Source organism: Equus asinus, chromosome 25 (assembly GCF_041296235.1).
Source record: "Equus asinus isolate D_3611 breed Donkey chromosome 25, EquAss-T2T_v2, whole genome shotgun sequence".
Lineage (NCBI taxonomy): Eukaryota > Metazoa > Chordata > Mammalia > Perissodactyla > Equidae > Equus > Equus asinus.
The window spans coordinates 44,052,279-44,072,484 of record NC_091814.1 but is presented as its reverse complement, the minus strand read 5'-3'; positions in this window follow the sequence as shown (position 1 = coordinate 44,072,484).

The window sequence follows — 20,206 nt, the reverse complement described above, 5'->3', positions numbered from 1 at the left end:
AAAAATTTGCTTTGGTACCTTATTTTGTACATATAATGTTGTCTTCTTTTTCTTAAAGAAAAAGTTTCAGGCCCCATGAAACTTGGATCTGTCCCTGGTTGAGCAGCTGCCATTTGCCCAACTACACATTGGGTCCTTGGGATGCGGAGATGAGCAAGACACAATCTTCGCCATCAACAAATTTGTATTCTAGTTGAGAAAGCAGAAATGTAAACCAATAAAGGCGGTAAATTGCTGCAATTTCTATATAGAGTGATATGATCCTGACAGAGGAAGCAAGGCTCTCAGTCCACACGCTCAGCGATGCGACAAGTATCAATTTATTTTCTTTATATCAGCGTAATTGCAACCTGAGGCTCCATACTCCCAAGTTAGTAGGCAGTTCCAACAGGGGCCCTTTTCTTGCCAAAGCTTTCCAAATGTAAAGAGGCTTACCAGGTGCCTGGAAAATGGCGAAGTGTTTCTCATCTCTTGCCTGTCACGGTCACCACTGCCATTCTTGTGCACCGAGCCTGCGGTCCCTTAAAGGCCAACAGCATTGTGCTTCCACACACCCGGCGCTCAAGTCCAGGAATCTACGTGAGGTTGGGTCCCTGGTGCTGAGGTCCTGTCTCTTTGGATACAACATGCAACCAGCCTCTGCTGATACTTCCCTGGGGACTGCTACTAAGCAGTGTGAGGGTCCCCTTGGCTCCCCTTTCTTGGTCCACTTTGCCCTCTCCTTTTCCTCCAGGACACCTGACATATTCTCTTCAAGAGACCTGAGATTTTTTTATAAAACCCAGGAGGAGCCTTCGACTTTACACTAACTGGTAAATTTTGTCTGATAAAATCCCAAGGGAGAAGTGAAAACTACTGAGAAGACAAATTAATATGAATTGAATATGGTGTCCAGGAAGGATTGAGGGTACTATGGGCAAGGGGAGAATAGAAAATAGGGGCGAGGGGAGAATAGAAAAAGATGTATGTACAGGCGTGTGTGCGTGTGTGTGTGTGTAGGGTGGATCTGACAGACACTGACAGTCTTCCTATCCCTGTTCCTTTTAGAGAAGGTGAATAGATGGTTCCCTTTCCAAGGCCTTCTTTTTGCAAAGTCCACCACAAGGGTTTAGTTTCGGCCTTGTTGGTTACAATGGCATTCCAGTCATGCCTCCCTGAGGTCATCCTGATTAAATGTGAGGGTTTTTTGAACACTTGACAAAAGTCTTTACTAAACATTGGTTAGATTGAAAAGAATAATACGTATATTATAGAGATATATATCAAGCACCCAAACTCCAAGTTTAATAAGACAAGCTAACCTGTGAACCTCTCTCTACCCAACCACTTCCCTTCCCCCTCAGAGTAAGGACTATGCTGAATTTTGTAAAGAGCGTCCCTTTGCTTTTTTTCATAGTTTTATTACATATGTTCATTATCCCTAGACACTGTATTGTTTAGTTTTGCATGTGTTTGATCTTTATATAAATGGAATCATACAGCAGGTATTCATCTGTGACTTACTCTTTTGCTAAATATTATGTTCCTAAGATTCACCCATATATTTGCAATTCATTGACTTTCATTTATTTCATCATGTATTTCATTGTTTGAAATATACCACTATTTATTCATCTATTTTACTACTGATATTTATTTAGGTTGTTTTCAGGTTTGGGCTTTTGCAAATCATGCTGCTCTGATCATTCTCGTGCAAGTCTGCAGATATGTAAGTTTCTTACATGTGTAAGTTTCTTTAAGGTATTTATCTAGCAGTGGAATTGCTAGGTTACAGACTATGTGCCTCTTCATCTTTATTAGATAATACTAACAGTTTTCAAAAATTATCCTACCAATTTGCATGCTTATCAGTTGTATATGAGAATTTCTTCCCCTTGCTCAGTATACTTGTAAACACTTAACATTGTCAGATTTTTCAATTTTAGCCAAACTGGTTATGCTGTGGTGTCACATTATGACCTTTATTTGAATCTTCCTGATTACTAATGGGGATGAGCATCTTTTCATGCTTATCAAGCAGTTAAGTTTCTTCTGTGAAGTGAACATTAGAACACGTTTTCCTCATTTTTCTATTGAACTGTATGTTTCTTATTTGCTTTGTAGGAGCTATTTTATATCTGGTTACAAATTATTTGCCAGTTACATTTTACAACTATCTTCTCCAAGTTTGTGGCTTGTCTTTAGTGACTACGTTTTTTCTTAATGCCGTTAACTATATTAATCTTTATCTTTTGGCTTTATGTTTTTAAAATCTTAAAGAAATCCTCCCCTACCCTGAGATCATGAAAATATTATGTTGTATTATTTTCTAAACGTTTTCTAGTTTTGCCTTATACTTTTATGTATTTAATCCACTTGGAATTGATTTAAGAGGTCTGGTATAGGATAGAGGTCCAAATTGATTATTTCCCTATGGATAAACCACTGTCCCAGGACCACATGTTGATTCTCTCGCCATGACCTGTGCTGACAGTGCAGACCTAATTCAACTTTTCATATCTATGTCGGTCTGTTTATCGGTTCTTTATTCTGTTTTATTGGTCATTTTGGCTATTCCTGAACTAACACCACACTCTTAATTACTATAGCTTTATGGTGAGTCTCAATATCCTATAAGACAATTACACACACACACACACACAGAGGAAACCTTGCTTTCCTAAAGCTACTCTTGGCCTCTTGTTTTGCATATATGTATTTTTTAATTAGCTTATCAAATTCCAAAAAAGAAAAAAAAAAAAACCTGTTGTAATTTTTATTGAAATTGCATTAAATTTATAGAGCAATTGGGTAGAATTTTCATGCTTATGAAATTGAAACTTCCAAAATATAAAATGGTATATCTATCCATTTATATAGGTCATCTTTAACGGCTTCCGTAAACTTAACAGTTTCTTTGATATTTGTCATGCACTTCTTTTGTTACACTTACTCCCATATGCTTTATTTTTTATGCTATTGTAAAAGGTAACTTGAAAATTTTTACATTTTCTAATGGTTGCTGGCATACAGTAATACCATTTTTTACCCTTCAGCCTTATTAAACACTCATTAACTAATTTATTATTAATTTTAGGTGTAGATTCTTTGCAGTATTTACTGGTTAGTTTCTTTCTTTGCAATCTTTGTGCTTTAATTTCCTTCTTTTCTTATCTTACTGCTCTGGATCTCCTGTATGATGTTAAATAGAGCTGTTGATAGAGGCAACCCCGGTCTTGTCCTGATTAAAGAGAATGCTTTCAGTATTTCACCACTAAATATGGTGATTGCTATAGGTCTTTTACAAGTACTATATCAGGTGTTTATTGCTGTGTAATAAATAGATTGGCTGTTTATTACATTCCAAACTGTCCCAAAAAAGAATGGCTTAAAACGACAAGCACTTTACTATTTCTCACGATTCTGTAGGTTAGCTGTGGGGCTCAGCTGGGACAGCTTGTCTCTCTGTTCTAGGTGGTATCAGCAGGGTGGTCCACAATTTGGACAGGATTCAAAATGGTGTACTACAACAGAGATGGCTAGAGTACTGGGACCTCTCTCTCCTTATGGTCTTACTTCTTCCAGGACCTCTCACTCTGGGGGCCTGTCCAGCGGGAGAGCCTGACTTCCCTGCATGGCAGCTCAGGGCTTCCAAGAGGATGAAAGTGGAAGCCACAGGCATCTGAAAGCTTAGACTCAGAGATCACACAAGGCAACTTCCATTACATTCTTTTGGTCAAAGCAAGTCATCAGGGAAGCCCAGTTTCAAGGGGAAGGAAAATAAAGTCAATCTCTTAATGGAAGGAGCAGCAAAAGACTATATAGCCAGGTTTTTCCAACCTACCATGCAGACTTTTTTCCTGACTTCTATGAATTGTGATTATGAATAGACATTGAATTTTAGCCAAATCTTTTTCTTCATCTCTTAGATAATCATATGATTATTCTCCTTTAATCTGTTAATGTGGTGAATCATATTAATAAATTTTCTAATGTTAAGGCATTTTATATTTCAGGGATAAATCAGCCAGCTGGATTCAATTGCAAACATTTTGCTTAGCATTTTTGCCTTTATGCCCATAATTAAGACTGCGTTCTAATTTTTGTTTTTTGTTCTGTCCTTACTAGTTTTGATTCCAGCGGTCTGTTAGCCAAATAATATAAATTAGGGAATATTCTCTCTTTTACTATCATCTGGACTAAGTTTTTAAAGATTGGAATGATGTGTTCCTTGAATGTTTAGTAAAAATGGCACCAAAACCAGTGGGAGTAATGGTGGTGGTAAATGTTTTGGTTTGGTTTTGTGGAAATTTTTAAATTATTTTTTATTTTTGTTAATAATATACTCAGTTTTTAAAATTTCTTCTTGAGGAGTTTGTTAAGTTATGCTTCTCTAGGAATTTTTCCATTTCACGTAAGTTTTCAATTTAATTGGCATATAATTGTTTTGTGTTAATTACCTTTTAATGTCTGCAACATCTGTAACACAGCCCCTGTTTCATCCCTAATGTTGTTTATTGATGCTCTCTCTCTTTTTTCTTGATTGGTCGACCAGAATTTTGTGAATTTTATTCATCTTTTCAAAAAACCAATTTTGACTTTGTTAATTTTATCTAATGTATTTTTTCCCATTAATTTCCACTCTCAACTGAACTTTTTCTTTCTTTCTATTTACTTTGGATTTCTGATGCTTAAGTTGGGTGTTCAGCTCATTAACTTTCAAACTTTGTTCTTTTCTTTCCTCTGAGTACTGTTGCAGTTTATTAAGATTCAAGAATAAATATTTTCTAATTTTCAGTGTTATTCTTTGTTCCTGAGCTATTTCAAAGTGTTTCTTAATTTCCAAGTATGTGAGAGTTTCCTAGTAATCTCCTTGATACTCATTACTAACTTAGTTGGGCTGTACAAAGAGAATCAGACCCATAAAATGCCAGAGAATATAATATATTTACATATATTAATTACGGTTATATTTGGATTTTGCTCTACCATCTTATTTTGTGCTATTTGTCCTGTTTTTTCCTGTGGGTTTTTTTTCTTCCTGTCTTTTCTTGTCTTCTTTTGGGTTGATTGAATATATTTTTTCTCATTCCATTTGTCTTTCCCTATAATAGTTTGGAAGTTACACACTCTATTCCGATTCTGCTGTTTGACATACTAGAAATTTTAGCCTGCGTATTTAACTTGTCAAAGTCTAACATTTATCAATACCTTTACTTTCCTCTCAAGTAACACAAGAGTCTTTCAACGTTCTACTTCTAATCACCCCCTGACTGATATGCTATTGTAGATGTTTTTATTCTATATTGATTTTGAACCTAACATGGAATTGTTACTGTTTTATATAGTTTATATTTATGTTTTCTCACATATTCAGCAATTTAGTTGGACTGAATGAAGTCCAACTTTCTTCTACTTTTCATCTATTTTTGCATCTCAGACTTTCCATTGGGGATTATGTCACTTCTTCTTAAAGTATATTCTTTAGAATTTTCTTCAATAAATTGACAAACTCTCCCAATTCTTGAAACATACATGTTCTTCCTTCTTCTTCTTCTTTTTTTTTTTTTTTTTGGTGAGGAAGATTGGCCCTGAGCTAACATGTGTTGCCCATCTTCCTCTTTTTGCTTGAAGAAGATGGCCCCTGAGCTAACATCTGTGCCAAATTTCCTCTACTTTGTATGTGGGATGCTGCCACAGCATGGCCCAATGAGTGGTGTGCAGGTCCACACCAGGGATCCAAACCCACAAACCCCAGGCTGCCAAAGCAGAGTGTGCAAACTTAACCACTGCACCACCAGGCCAGCCCTGAAAGATACTTTTTGGTGGCTATACAATTTTAGTTTGGTTATTTTCTCTCAGTCCATTAAAGATATTATTTTACCACTTTCTGACTTCCACTATTACCGGTAAGTCTAATTTTCATTCTTTTGAAGATAATATATTTTTTCTCTCCATCTTCTTTTAAGATCTTCTTTTTCACTTTGCTATTCTGCAGTCACACTATATGTCTAAGTATGATTGTTTTTTAAATTTATCTATCTTGCTTTAGTTTTAGAAAAACTGTTTCTAAAAACTCACACCAAGAAATAGCCAAGGCTTGAAACTGGAGAGATAGTAGAGGTCAGTTTGTGAAAGGTTTTGAAATTCATACAAAGGATTTGGGATTTTATTCTGTAAAGCAGTGATCTTCAAACTTTATAGCTGTGCACATTATGTAAGAATTTTTAAAAATATGTGTTCCCTTGCACATATTTAAGTTGACATGTGCAATTTTCATCATAAAGTTAAATGAGTTTATTTCTTGATAATAAGAAAGAGAATATATTAAACATTTTAAAAACTACAAAAGTGATTGACTAAAATTGGAATACATTTTATGGTATGCTTTGAATATATCATATTTGATATATTCATTTGGTTATGATTATTTGAAATACATTTGTGTGCTTATTGAATAAAGCATGCCAGTTTTAAGATAAATCACATATACTTTTTACCCATCAGTTTTATGAAATGTGTCTTAAAAATTTTATACTTTAAGACATTACAATTTCATTTAAGGAATAAGAATTGCTTACCTACGCTGCTTCAAGTGTTCCAAAGTTAGAACATCCCAACATGAGATGTACTTTGTTTCCAACTTCAACAGAAATCCTTAACAGAAATCTGTGTAAGACGCAGAAAGGCGGGAAGGCCCACATGCTGTGATAACCATTAAGCAGACTTCCCTGGAGCCAGTTGTCATTCTGGGTGGTGAGGTCAGTCACACAGAGGTCAAAACAAATTCTACGACGTCACAATGGCTTTAGCTTCTGCGTGTGGGAATTTCTCTGTCTCTCTCTCTCTTTCATATATGCAAGCAGACCCGGATGTCCCACATTTCCTTTCTGGAAAGGGATTCACGCGGACGTAGAAAGTTTTGCCCACAGGTAGGTTTCTGCTTCAAAGGGAAAGGGAGCGAGGACCCTTCTCTTGAGGCAAAAATGATTGGCTGTGGCGAGATCCACTCCTAATTCCCATATTTCATTTGGAGGTCAGTTCAAATGACCTAGCGGTCAGGTCCGTTTCTATTCTTTACTTATAACATTAAACAGGAAACTGGCCCAAGTTGGGACAGGGATTTTTTTCATAAGAACGTGTAATGGTTATATGTTCTATCATTGCACTATTGTGAAATTTATCTTTCACAATGTACATACGGATCTTGGTGTATTTTACTTGAAAATAATAGTTACTATTAGTTATTTCCACTTTTTTCCCCCCAAAAGAGAAAAATATGGGCAAAGTGTCATGGTAACTTTAAATCTTTCGAGAAGAGTTTGACCAAGGTATCCTAGAACAAGGTTTAATACGTATTTTATGGTTCAGCGTTAACTGTCATCAGTAATAGGTTGTACTCTTGATAATGTGCTAACCATTGAGCAATTAGAAGAGGCATGGAATAGTGATTAAGAGCATCAACACAAGAGCTAGTCAGCCTGGGCTCAAATCCCGGTTTTCCCCTTAATCAGCTCTGTGAACTTGTGTAATTTTCAAAACTTCTCTCTGTCTCAGTCTCCTCATCGGAAGTAGAGGCTTAAACCCTTATTTACCTCAGGCGGTTACTCAAGATTAAGTGAATGCCCCAGCTTCCTCACCTGTAGCATAGTCTCTTTCTCACGGGGTGGGTGTGGGGATTAAATGAATTAAATGAGCAGCACAGGGACCTGCCTCACGGTAGGACTTCCACAAATGTGTTTTATTTAGCAAAAAAGGAAATAAATCTGTTTTAACGCAAAATTAAGCACTTATTTTATTTTCACACACAACTAGGGGATTCAACAGGCTGTGTTGATAGTGAATATGCTGAAAGAGAAACAGGCCAAGCATTAATCTGGAAGACAAAAATTCCCTTGACGTCTGTCTATTTCATTGCACAGACTACCAACTGAATATAGTGGGAAAGGATAGTTAAGATATACAAAGATGCAAATGATTTTCTAATTTTTCGATAGAGCATATCTTGATTTTAGTTCTTGATTCTATTATGGAAATGTAAGGGCAGTGCTGCTTCTCCATTTTATCTTATTTTAGTTCCCTGGTTTGGCTCTAACTGGTTGAGAGTAAACATGTTATGGCAAGACGCTAAATCACTTATTAAAAGCTAATGCTTTTTTTTTAATCATGTAATCATGATTCAGAGTTATGTGTTCTAGATTCTAAATGGCATTAAACTGCATTTATATAGGATTAAAACATCCAGATAAAAAATAAAAGAAGGTATCAGTCAATTATCCACATTTTTCATAAAACACCAAAATAAATATTTAGAAACGTCTTTAGGATTGACTGAATTTTTCACTTTTTATTTAGACATTCCTTTCTTTTTCTTTTTTTTTTTTTTGAGGAAGATTAGCCCTGAGCTAACTGCTGCCAATCCTCCTCTTTTTGCTGAGGAAGACTGGCCTTGAGCTAACATCTGTACCTATCTTCCTCTACTTTATATGTGGGACGCCTACCACAGCATGACGTGCCAAGCGGCACCATGTCTGTACCTGGGATCCGAACCTGCGAACCCCTGGCCGCCAAAGCGGAACATGGGCACTTAACCACTGTGCCACCGGGCCAGCCCCCTAGATGTTTATTATAATCATGAAAACATACACTAAATAAACAAAGTGTCCTAAAGCTAGTTCTGATTTTTTGAGTTATCCAAATAAGCTATTTTTTGTCTCTTTAATTTCCCTAATTTTCAAGCTAGAGATAACATTGGACATTCCTGCAGACAGCTATAGTTTTTGATTGATTGCACGTTCTTTATTTGGAGAGGTATCCCTTCGCACTTTATTAGAGCCTGGTGGGGATGTCAATCACAGTCCTCTGCCGCTCATTCTCCCCTATCATGGTAACAAGCAAATAAACCAGGCCTGGCTAATCAAAGTAATCCAACACCCTAGGTAAAGCGATTGGTTCAGGGGTGGACACAGAACCCAAAATGAACCAACCAAAGTCTCTCCCTGGAACTTCTCAGCTAACCTAGAGTGGAAGCCTGCTCTCATTTCTAGAGCTATGGGGCTGGAAGAATGTGCATCAGGGGTGCTGTCTTCTCATCTGTGGAGGTAGATGAGGTCAACATACCAACAGAAGAAGATCTGGGAGATGGAAAAAGGGGACCTGGTTATATCGCTTGGGCCCCTAGATTTATGTCTGACATTGTGTCCTTGTGGCCCCATACATGTGGATGTGTTTTAAAGATAATCTGAGTTGGGTTTATGGCACTGGAAACTGAAGAAGTCCTGATAAGTAAAGACATCTTTCTAATTCATTCATAGATGCCACCATTCACCATGAAAGTGAATATATTACAATGAAGTATGTTAAAAGTGTGGTCTAGGTGTCACTTGAACCCAGGCAGTATAACAAAGCAGTTGAGAATCCGGGCTCTGGAGTCAAACTGTCTGCTTGCCTGGAGACTAAACATCTTCTAGGGCTGAGAAGGGCTGCCCGCCACAGGGGACACACGCTCTCCAGGTGCCACAGTCAGGGCCATACGCACGGTGGACCAGGACCAATCGCCATTTATCATTACATGGACACTATCTTTCTTAGAAGTGTGTTAGGAGAAACGTCAACCATTTCTTCTATCTAAGTCTGTACCAACACTGGGAAGAGAAAGGTAGAACGAGAGAGCCAACAAAAACAGGAACGAGCCTTTTTTCTGTGGGTAGAAAGAACGCTCCTCCAGGTTGTGCCCATGAGGAAAGAATACAATCTAATCCACTGTTGTGAAGACACCATTTCTTTCATTTTCATCGCCTACTCAGGCCCTTCCAAGAGCTTGCATTTGCCACCCTGGCTTGGTGTCTGCCTGTCCCAGAATATCTTCTTCAACACTCCTTGAATGTTTTCACTGGTCTGCTATGCTGCCTGAAATGTGGAGATTCATTTGGGTTAAGAAGCATTCCATACTAAAGATACAAATCCCTCTGGGAAGGTTAGTGTGGGAGCACAGGCTTCAGTGTCAGACTGCCTGGATTCAAAGCCCAGCTCCATCACTGACTGTAGCATAATAACCTTGGGCAAGTTACCTAACCTCCCTTCATCTCAGTTTCCTCATTTGTGGAATGCAAATAATAGCACCTCTGTCCCAGGACTATTGAGGATCTAAAGAGTTGACGCATGCTTAGAATAGTGCCAGGCACACAGGAAGCACTACTTAGGTGTCAACTCTTATTATGCTTAGGTGCTCACACATCATTTAAATCAGATTTCCTCCTCCCTAATCTAGCTCAGGACTGCTCCACTGAGGGAGTGGAAGTTCGATGGGAGTACAGGTGGGAGGTGGGGACCAGAGGAGTTGGAGGTAGGGGATGGAGGTGGGAAAGGAGTCAGGAAAGAGAGGGCTGGGAATGGAGAGGATAAAGAAAATTCAGGACGTTGTAGAGTGAGGTAAACCTGGATGGGATGCTACAGTTGGAGTCTTTGGGCCCCTAGAGTGAGGGGCTTTAGAAGATGAAGAGAGGAAAAGGAAGGGAGTGAGAGGAGGCCAAAGCAAACAGCACATATTTCAAAGCTTTATCTAGTGTTGACTTGCATCCAGAAAAGGGGGAAGAAATTCTTTTTCCTCCCTCTTACTCTTGGACTAGGATCATAGTTTAACTACATTGTAAATGAAATAGAATGCTCTGGACAAGCCTGAGATCCCAACCATCATTTATAACGTTTCAACAGGAAATATTTTCTGAGTTCCAAATAACAGGCTTCAGTGATCTTTTGAAACAGGATCCGTTTGTAAGTTGGGGCCTGCCTACTTGCTGGGGGAGTAGAAGGGGGGGAGTTTGCAGCCGGGCAGGTCAGATAGAGAGCCAGTGTCTCACAATAGAAGAAACCAGAGCTTGTAGTGTCTGAGTCACCTGGACTAGTGACTCAGCTAGAACTAGAGCCCAAGTCCCCAGGGCGCCTCATTTCCCGCAGAGGCTGGATGACCACCAGCCAGTCTTTGTAAAGGAATCCAAATATCAGGTAAGAGGAGGTAAAAGAGGGGAGGGAGATGAGGAGATCCTCAAGTTTCCTCCAAATCCAAGACTCTGTTATTTGACACGGCCTGGTTTTAGGCTAGACCATAGTAAGCATCAATTACTTGTTTTCTTTTTCCTTTTAGGTACGGCAACAGCCTGGATCATAATAATTCCTCATTGATAAAGATCAACTTGTACAATCTGCCCTGAACGGTCAGGAATATTTAGCATCTACAAGACTGTTACAAACAACTTTGCCTTTGAAGGGTGATAGGGAGAATCCCAAGATCAATGATGTCATTGTACTCTCTACGTGACAGCTGGGGGCTAACTAAGGGAGGTGACATGACCAGCCACCTCACAGCAAATTCTTGGGAAGGATTGGGAGCTAAAGCTATGATATGTACGTCTATCAGGGAACTATCTCCTTTCACTGATTAATGGGGCACAAGCATCGGTGAGACTTATAATCTGATCAGTTTTAACAACACACAAGAAGAAAATAATAGCACCAACAGGCTCAGTAAGAGGACAAACCTTTACAAACACCTCTTTGTTGATTTTCTCATGCTGCAATAGTTATGTGAATTGCTAAGGGAATAATAACAACTAATATTAATTGATCATCTACTATGTGCCCCACGCTGAGCTAGTCACCCTACATCATCTCTGAACCTTACGGTAACACTCTTAGGGGGTTTTATTATCTCTGTTTTTCCTGATGAACAGCTAAAGCTGAGACAATTTCAGACTTACCTGAGGTCCCATAGTCAGCAAGAAGCAGAGCCGAGACTCATCCTCAGGGACATCTGATGTTGCTGTCCTATGTGAGAGCAGCAGCTAGGGACTTTGGGTTTGGCGTTCTGAGAGGTACACCTATGTCAGAAATGACCAAACTGTAAAGAAGTTGTGGTGTTGTGGATAACTTGATAGGAGGGTGAGATTTCCGTGAACAACAGAATCATATTATAGTAGTAAGGGAGATGTTTTGGTAATATAAACAATACAACAAATGGAGGAGAAAAATCTCTTCTACCTGACTATACTACAAACCATTTATCAAAAATCTTGCCTTTAATAAATGTTTTAGAATAAGCTGTCTATTCAGGAGGCCACCATACTGTTTTCTGTCTATGAGGTGGTAAGTAGAGCGGTTGAGACAACATGCCTGAAACAAGACTGCCTCAGATCAAACCCTGGTGGTGCCACTTCCTAGCTGTGACCTTGAACTAACTACTTATGCTTAGTACCTACCCTACAGGGCTGCCATGAGGGTTAAACCATTAACCACACGTGAAGTTCTTAGAAAGCACCTGCTCAATGGAAAGCACTTGGTCAATATTTGTCCATACTGTGTGCAGAATAGGGTATGAATGGTGTGATGAAATCGAAAGTGTGGTCCCCACTTTCAAGGAACTTAGAAACTAGCTGGGAAGAGAGAGCATCTGCTGATAATATGTCGCAGAAACAGGTACAACATAAAAACGTCTCCTTTCATCAAGGTATACATTGTTGTATCATAATAAAAATTAAGTAAATAACAATTAAGGAAATAGAGGAAGTGAGCGGTGACCTGGATTTTGAAGGAGTTGCTGGTTTACCACTACAAAATTTTTAATTAAAGACTTTTGTCAAGACTTGTCCATTCTCAATATTGTCAATCTTGATTCGTTATATATTTAATGATAACCTTCTCTGTGCAAGACACTGGGATAGCGGTAACGAAGGACTACAGATTTGAAAGAGCTCTTATCCTCAAGGAACTTATGGTCTGCTATAAGACGTTATATATTAATAAAATACAAGGTAGAAAGTGTCATGGATAAGTCATTGCCAGTTGGCGACACAATAGTTTCCAGAAATTCTACTAAGCACATTAAAAAATGGGTTAGTCTTTGGTGCGCGAAGGAGCCCAGATGTCAAATGTAATAATTAACACGAAGGAGATCTCGTCCTTTTTGAAAGTCTTCTGGGGTACAATAGGTATTGGGACTAGTCCGCCCTGGGTTTTGCAGGATGGGAAATTGAATCAGACTATCCAGAGCCTGAGGAGACCCCACTAAATGGGCAAGAAATGCATCAGAATGGGAATTTATTAAATTCCTTAGCTAGACAACATGACAGCATCTGTACAGCCCTTGAATCTTCTCTCTCCACTTTCCCCCTTCCCCCATCACTCCTGGTACATTGATTCATTTTGGGAGTAAATTATTGATCAAGAGATTGCTTGGTTGACATTTTCTACTCTAAGAATATTTCTAACTACATGAACATTTTTGCATCTGGACAACTACCTTCTAGACTCTTCTTTTTACTTTTTTTTCTATTATAACACATTCCTTTTTCATTTGAACAGAAATTTTTAGCATGTTACAATTTCCAAGTGTATAGCTCATTTTACATTGGCTACATTTTTAGTTTCTTCCTGATGACATTCAGGCAGGGAACTTAGTTTCTTATCAGTATGTTCTAAATCCCACTATAGGGTGGGTTACATTGGAAGGCTTTCTGTAGAAGTCAAACACTAACGTAGTAGTTGAATTACTTCTTTACCTGAAGATTTCATCTTCTTCCTGACTTTTTGTCTCTATCTTTTTTGTCCTAGATCTTGAATACTATTTTTAGATTTGACTTCTGTTTGCTGATTATATAACATGTTTTATATGGTTAATTAAATAGGGTTCATATTTCATTTAAAACCTAACTCATTTGTAGCTAAACACTCTTTTGGCTGTCTGTGGTGGGTTGTATGAAACCTGAGAAAATCATACTGGTGCCCCACCTAAGGGGAAATAGATGTATACAGGTAAGATCAAATTGAAATAAACATCAAAGGACAAGAAGTCAGGAAAGAGCTCCTGTTCGTAAGAAGGATAGGGTGGAGCTTTGTCCTTCCTGAAGGGGGATGGAGGTTGAAAGATGATTAATTTTTTGGCTACCATCAGGTGGCTGCCTCCCTAAGGTATTGTAGAGATGTGGCAGGAAAGTGACCTCTTATAATGTGATTTTAGAGCTTAACATGTGTTTATCTTATGAACAAGTCTGGAAAAAACAGATGTGTTGATTAAATGCTGCCCAGGTAAGTATGTCAGAATTTGCTTTCCAGGCAAGATGAGTCCAGTTCAGCAGGGCTAGTCAGGGGTTGGTGAAACAGAGACAGTGTCAAAAAGACCCCAGAAAACAACAAACAGTGTCAAGGCACAAATCTGGAACAAGGTAAACACAGCCCAACCTAAGCATTGATCTGATATTCCTAGCAAGCAACTTGGAAACAAGGGAAAGAAAATGAAGACACTATGACTGTGCAGGTCTTATAACTTCAAGCTAGCACCAAATGTTAACTTCAGTGATTTAGAGACGTTCTCGGAAATTAACATTATAACATATAACAAATAACATCACTTATAATATCTGACATTTAAAAATACTTTTCAAAGTTTTTTTGTTTTAGAATATTATTTAATCTTAATAAAGAATGATGATATGGATAAGTTAGGGTGGATATTATTATCCTATTTTTAAAATAAAAGAAATTGGATATAGAAAGGAGAATTGAGTTGTTTATTGTGGATTACTGGGAGAATGATGACTAACTCCCAGAGCACCATGCTCCCACCATAGTATTATTTATACTAGGATAAATATTGAGAAGCATTAATAAATAAAAGATCAGTTGTTAATAAGGAGAGCTGAAAATAGTCTACACATCATAGTTCATGTCCTAGCTAGGAAATGGATGGGCACAAGGAATAGAAAACTTTTCACACAAGCTTGAGAAACAGACACGGTGGACAACAACCAGGACATAAAAGGAAACAAGGCCAGTGGGCCTGGAATTGGGAAGTCAGGAGTCCTTTCTCCTGTGGCTTCTGCCCCTGTCCTCATCGTTCTTGTACTCCTCTCTGGAGACTGGCTTTCTTCCCCAGCTTACTTGTCTTTTCTGCATACAGTGAGTGCTACATAACCTTGTGGTTTGGCTCCAAAGGCCAACTGACTATTTCTCAGTGACCCTATTCCAGATTCCTGGGAAAGCAGAATGGTTTAGCTTGGCCAAGGTCTTCATCCCTGGTGGTCAGTGGAGGAACATTTACTGGTTCATAGTCACTTTGGGCCACCATTTTAGCAAGGGCTATGGGTGGTGGCAGAAGTGTGGGTAAAGAGGTATATATACAATAAATAGGAGAAATATTTTATATGTTACCAATATTGTCCTATAATTAAAAACCAAGAAGAGGGGCTGGCCCCGTGGCCGAGTGGTCAAGTTCGCGCGCTCCGCTGCAGGGGGCCCAGTGTTTCGTTGGTTCGAATCCTGGGCGCGGACATGGCACTGCTCGTCAAACCACGCTGAGGCAGCGTCCCACATGCCACAACTAGAAGGACCCACAACGAAGAATATACAACCATGTACGGGGGGCCTTTGGGGAGAAAAAGGAAAAAAAAAAAAAAACCAAGAAGAGGCCAATACACCTAGTCATTGATTGTAATAAAATGTTACATTCAAGAGCATTTTTTATTATAGTATTGGGTCTAATTTGGGGCATTTCGACCAAAAAATACTAATAGATTTAGGAATGATTCAGAGGAAAGATTACAAAATTTATTTTGATTGGAAATTAAGACCTTTTTAATAAAGATAGAGACATTAACTCTGTAGCTTAAAAATAATTAAAAAAAAATAGATATACCCACAACTAGAAGGACCTGCAACTAAGATATACAACTATGTATGGGGGGGGGGGAGGTTGGGGAGATAAAGCAGAAAAAAAAAAAGATTGGCAACAGTTATTAGCTCAGTGCCAATCTTTAATAAATAAATAAATAAAGCAGAGAAGGAGCAGTTAGCTTCATTACATTGTTCTACTATTAAAGAAAATAGATATAAAATTTAAAAAGCACAAAAAGGTACACATTGAAAGTTAGTCTCCCTTTCACCTGTACCCCCAGCCACCAGTCACCCTAATGGAGGTAATCACTATTATCAATTCTGGTGTACCCTACTAGAAATGTGCTCTAGCATATCAGCACGTGGTTCCACATCTCGCTTTTTTCAGTATACTTTAGAAATCATTCCATATGAGTACATCTAGAGTGACCTCATTATTTTTTTAATGGCCGTGCAGTATTCTATTGCATGGATGTGATGTAATTTTTTTGAGCAGTTTCCAGTTGACGACATTTAGTATATCTCCAGCCTTCTGCTATTTCTGTCCTTATATATACCTCTTTTTATGTACAAGTGAATTAATCGGTAGGATAGAATTCCTAGAAATGGATTTTCTGAGTTAAAGGGAATGCATATTTTAAATTTTGAAAGTAATTGCCAAACTGCCCTCTAGAAATGTTACCAGTTTCCTTCCAATCAACAATTTATAATAGCACTGGTTTGCCCATACTTTTAGGTCACTGTTGAGTTATGATGTGGTTAGGTCTGGAGTCTTTTACTTGGTGGGGAATTTCCTCAATTTTATCTACCAATCTCCTGTTGACATCTTTATATTGGCTATTATATTTTTATTTTGTAAGAGCCTTTTCTCTGTTCTTTGGTTGTAACTTTTTCATGGCATCCTAGTCTTACTTAATGAATGCAATAACGTGTCTTGCTATAGATATATTGATTAAACTTTTAAAAAATTCCCCCTTGCTACTTGCATTTCTTTTGGAAGTGGAGTAAGCTCCCTGCCTTTCATGTTAGAAACTTTCCTAAAATGTTTGGTGGTCCTTGACTGATTGTTCATATTTTAAAAGTCAGATACTTGTCCTCAATCTCTCTGGTTTAATTCTCTGTAGAGCACAAGTCGACTCTTCCTTATGCAGACTTTTATCAAATTCTATTTTTAGAGGCATTTTTCATCCCCACTTTCCTAAGTGCCTGATGCCTCCAATTCCCAAACTTTCCAGAGTTCTGATGTGCAAATCAGCTAGCTTCTTTTTGCCTTTCACCTCCACAGGCAGTTAACTTCATTTTTCTCTGCTTAGTTAAATATGCTTATCCTTTTTTTCATCTTCCAAAATTTTTTGTTTGTTATCCTCTTCTTTCCCATTCTTTTCATCTTTTATGGTAATTTTAGGGGAGTTTGGGGAGGTAGCAGGTATAAACATGTGTATTCAATTCACTAAGTTTAGAAGGTGGTCAATAAATTTGTTTTTAATCTATCAGAAGCCCTGCCTCTGGTTATATTTCAAAATTAATAATGTTGATAAGAAAGAAAAGTGCTGAAATAAAAGTCTTTGCAAGTATTTAAGTTTAGCTATAACTTAGGCCCAAAGCCCATAAGTTGTAATGGTTTTATTCTAGTTTTAATGTGTATACTGGTAATGTTTATATTATAGTACGTATCAGTAAATTTAAAACAATTTTTTGAAAAGTGACTAACATATCAGGCTTTTTTTATTTTTGAAATTATGTTTTCCAACTAGAGTCACAGTTTGAAAGTAATTTTGTCACCAGTTATGCTTCTCAAGTTGAATACTCTTAGCTAATAACTACCAGGTTATAGATGTAGCAGCTTTTAAAGACAAATACAATCGCCAGCATTCAACAATGAATTTCAAATCTGTGTATGCAGCATTGTCATAATGAAGAAAGTCTCTCTTGCTAAGTGATGTCTCAATTAAATATGGTAAAAATTACATGAAATTTATTGGTTGATCTAACAGAATTACTTTAAAATGCTTATGTTACTAATTTCCAGGAGTAAGAATATTTCTTTCTGGAATGTGAAACCACAGATAGAATTGTGTCTCTCCAGGGAAATGGACTCAGTGGTTATGCAGTAAGCTGTTCCCATCTGTAATATGATAACCGACTTTATCACTGCACTACTGTGGTAGAAAATTATCTCCTACAGTATATTTTTTAATACACCTGAGTGGGCAAAATGAGTAATTAGACCTAATGCCATTTTTTTCCATTTAACTTTTCCCATTATTCTAAAAGTATCCAGATTTTAGAAGCACTTTTACTCTTCAGCTCTTGAATAAGATTCTATAAACAAACCAAATTCTAGGAAATACTATTTTTAAATTATACATGTATTGGGTATCACATGTCAAATTGTTCATTTTTAGCATAAAGTGCATTATATTCAATAAGCATTTTTGAAGCTTCATTTATGTACATGACATAGTGCTGTTAATTGACAAGAATATATAAGAAGCACAGTTTTATAGGGAGGCAATATAGCATGGAGACTATGAGTCATATTGTCTGAATTTGATTCTCAGTTTTGCCATTGCCTAGCAGCATATCCTTGGGCAAGTCATTGAACTTCCCTAAGCCTCATTTTCAAAATGTGGTAAAAAAAACATCTCCCCTTCAGGGTTGTTGTGAGAACAAATTGAAGTGACATAGGCTAGGCATTTAGTGTGTTGTCTTTGTATTGTAAATGCTCAGTAAACATGAATCCAAAGAGAGAGAGACACACACACAGGGAGTGTTTTGCACTCTCTAGGAGCTTACCATCTATTGAGGGATATGAGAAACACACACATTGGTAAAACTGTAAGTCATTATATAATAAATTTCCAAAGCGAGAGAGTGATACCAACAATAACATTAGCAGTGGTTTGGAGAAGGGAGATAGTGAGAAATGTCAGACAAGAGGGACGGGAAAAAGTATGCTGGAATGGAACGAATGGAGGCATGTTTGGTGCTCATGAGGAGAAGTACGTGTTTCCTTATTGAATGAATAAATCAAAGAATGGCCTGGCTGGGGTGTGGAGTGGTGATTAGGTAAATTTGTAGGAGAGAATGAAGTTATGGAAGTCCCTGAATGCCACCTTGGTAAACCACAAGAACTGGGAATTTTTGACCTGGGAGGTGAGTGGGGGTGGGGAAGATGTACGACACAGTGAAAATAGTGGTGTAGGAAAAGGTATTTGTAAGAAAAATGGTGTGGAGAGTAGCTAAATCTAAGAGACCAGTTAGAGTACCTTTCTATGTACATAGTTTGGGCTCATAATTCCAAAAAAAACCTGCAAAAAAATTTAGAAGGATCAAGACTAAATGAATAAATGATAAAAGAGAGAAAAATAAAGAGTTAACAGTGATTCTAAAGTGTGGGAGAGACAAGAAATGATGGGAACAGCCATGTTGAAGGGGATGCTGATTATGGAATGAGAAGTTTCAAGTTAAAAAGAAAGCAACAATTTTTTTGTTGTTGCTTTTATAAAAGATACACATGCTTCTAGTAAAAAAAAAAATCAGGAAACAATGGAAATATATAAAATAGGAAAATGAAAGTCTTCTTCTTTACCCCTAAATCCATTCTCTTGGGGTAACCACTGAGAACGTTTGTTTATATAGCTTTCCAGGCTGGTTTCTGTGTATGTATCGACTTAAAAGAAAAGGAAATGGAACACCAGTATACATAGTTCTCTTCGACTTGTTTTTCTTTCCATGTTGGTTCATATGGAGCTATCTTTTCAATGTAAGGAAATATAATTGTATTTACCTACTCCTGTATTAGCGAACACTTAGTATTCCAATTTCTGCTATTACAAACAATACTTAATGAGCAGTCCTGTATATCTCTTTGAATGTTGTCACAGTATTTTTGTAGGACAAGTATCTACGTGTGAAATTGCTGAGTCAAAGTGTATGTACAATTAAATTTTTCCTTGCTTCTGGCAAATTGTCTCCCAAAGAGATATGCTCATTTACACTGCCACCATCAGTGTATGAGAGAGTATGTTGCCCATATCCTGGCTAAACCTGAATATTGTCAATCTTATTAATTGGGCAACCTATTATGCAAAACATATCTTGTTTTAATGTGTCTTTCTGTGATTATCAGTATGGATGGACATATTTTTACAGGTTTTATTAGATATTTTAATTTTTTCTTCTGTGGTTATTTCAGTTTTGAACTTGGAGAGGTTGAACTGATGATGGAATGTCCTCATATAAGTGTCATGGAGGCAATTGGACTTGTGGTACAGAAATCTGAGTGAGAATTACTGGTGGAGCAGTGACAGTTCAAACAGTAAGGCCACATAAGTTCCCCATATAATCATCAAAAGAAGAGAATACAAGGCCCTTAGGAAACTCCGAGTTAGGAAAGAGAAAAAGGCAAAGTGATAGAAACCGAGTAGTAGCAGGTTAGCAGTTGTAGAGATAAAAGTAGAATCAAGATGGTGGCCTGTCATGCTAACTGGTTAAGGGGTTTTGGGTAAATTTTGAATCTCTTGAGCCTCAGTTTCCTCATTTATAAAATGAAAAGTTGGAA